Source organism: Polistes canadensis, unplaced genomic scaffold (genome assembly GCF_001313835.1).
Source record: "Polistes canadensis isolate GaletaPanama2010 unplaced genomic scaffold, ASM131383v1 scaffold_252, whole genome shotgun sequence".
Classification (NCBI taxonomy): Eukaryota; Metazoa; Arthropoda; class Insecta; order Hymenoptera; family Vespidae; genus Polistes; species Polistes canadensis.
The window spans coordinates 138947-141616 of NW_014569799.1; positions in this window are offsets into that span (position 1 = coordinate 138947).

Genomic DNA, 2670 nt, shown 5'->3' on the forward strand with positions numbered 1-2670 from the left:
AACACTCCCGTGCATTGCTGCGCGCACGAGTGCAATCTAAAACAGAAATAAAAACAAAATTATAAATATCATTGTAGTAGACAAAAATTATTATAATTATTGAGAATATATTTAATATAAAAATTGACTTACGTTTATCCTTCGTTGATGAATGCACGATGGGTCTCCTACCCTTAAGATGACGATGAGAATAAACAAACACTGACTTTACAACTGCATCGAATGCAGTCAATTTAATTAAACGAATTTAAAAATGAATTTAATTATTGAAACTCGAATAAACTTAAATAAACACTGCTTTTACACTGCACTATTTCAATGATGATCTGAAATAGAAATAAAAACAAAATTATAAATATCATTGTTGTAGAAAAAAATTATTATAATTATTGAGAAAATGTTTAATATAAAAATTGACTTACATTTATTCTTCATTGATGAATGCACGATGGGTGTCCTACCCTTAGGATGACGATGAATAAAATAAAAAGAAAAAATCTGAAAAGCTGAAACATACTAAAAAGATTATAGAACAATATATCCTGTGAATCATTCCTGAAGGCAGAACACACATTGAAAGATACTTTATCATAAATATTCAATGTTAAATATAAATGTAAAATGTAATAATCTATAAGAATTGACACAATATTAAAAGTGAAAAAGTTAACAAATATTTGGGAAATGTACCAAAGTATGCAATATTTGTTTGTTAGTAAATCTTTAAATTTGTCTAAAGAAGTCATTAATTATAGCAGTAAACTCAGTGAAGAATAATTTAATAAATATATATCAATTTTTATACTATCCAATGCTATAATGAACTTTCTAAAAGATTAATTGAATGATAATGAGGTTAGAAAGAAAATTATTCAATAATTTAATACGATACTTTTTTTTCGGTAGTCTTATTAACGCGTCGAAGAATGAAAATAAGCTGCCAATTTCTATCTCTATTTCCCCTTGAGTGTTCGACTGTTCTTGTTTTAATCTCGGCTCGAGAATTCCCTAAAAACATACATATACATATATATAGTTATACACTTTTATATGTCGAATGTTTTGTATTGTTATTCTCTCTCTCGCACTCTTTTGATTTCTCCTTCTTCTCTTTTGTTCACACTTTTTCTATTATACTATATGCAATTAAAAAAAGAAATAGACTTACATCGACTTATATGAAGATAAAAAAGTGAACGCAATTGTAAGGTTAGGTATTTCGTGCTGTATTCTTCCAGTACTTAGAAACCTAAAAAAGAATAAAAAAAAAATAAGTTTGCATTAGTACAATACAAAGGAAATAAAATATATGAATATGTGTATTATGTACCACCATGAATATTTGCCTGAGTTACCCATACTCGTAAGATTTGACGCGTACTTGGCAAATTCTGAACTTTATTTTCACAGATATCTTTCGAACTTTTTAATATTTCGTTTTGAAAACACTCTCGTATAAAAAGCTTACTTGTAGCTATCGTTTTATACATAATAGAAGGTTGTACGTAAGAAAATATCTTTTTAATTACCTGAAAATAACGAGACGATGTAATATCCGTGCGATCTCCAGCGACGACGCCGCGAAAAGAACGAAGGAATATCAGCAAAGAGTCCTGATTGGCTGATAAGTCACGTGACCAATAAGAAATTCCCAATAACCATATGGTAATGCATTTCATGCACACAAGCTTGCACCGTCACACGTACGTAGTGCGGCTTTCTTCATGACCACACTAGTCAAGCTTGATATGATAATTTATTTATTAAATAAATCAAAAATTTATTCTATGTTTCTATTTAGTGTATACTGTCTTTATTCTCTACGTTATTTTTTAAATATTAACAACATACGTGTATACGGACTGCATTTTCTCAGCCAATCAGCATTCTTCCATAGTGACCGTGCTGCAGATCAGAAAAAATCTTTGTCGTCCCGTTATTTTCAAGTAATTGAAAATATATTTTCTAACGTACAGCCTTCTATTATGTATAAAACGATAGCTACAAGCATGCTTTTTATACCAGAGTGTTTTCAAAACGAAATATTAAAAAGGTCGAAAGATATCCGTGAAAATAAAATTGGTATTTGCCAATGGGTAACTCGTACACATATTCATGGTAGTACACAATACACACATTCATATATTTTATTTTCTTTATATTGTACTAATGCAATCTTATTATTTTTTTACTCTTTTTTAGCTTTCCAACCACTGGGAGAATACAGCACGAATGCATATACATAACCTAACAATTGTGTTTACTTTTTTATCTTCTTCATATGTGTCAAGGTAAGTCTATCTCTTTTCTTTTTTTGTATAAAGAAGTGTAATACAAAGAGCGATGGAGAAAGAGGGAAGAAGACAAAGATAAAAATGAAAAAGAAAGAGGAAGAAAAAGAATATGAATAAAAAACATTTGACATATAAAAGAGTATGATTGTATATTTATATTTCGAGGAAATTCTTCAGCCAAGATTACAGCAAAAGCAACTGGACATTGGACACTCGATTCATTGGCCAGAAATCATCATGATATTGTATTTCAGTGAGTAAATACCTTGAAAGTAACATTTAATATTTCACACATTATTGTTATATAATTTGATTTTTGAATTAGGGATCAGGAAAACTAGAGGGATATTTTTTCTTATCTATCTCGAATCATACG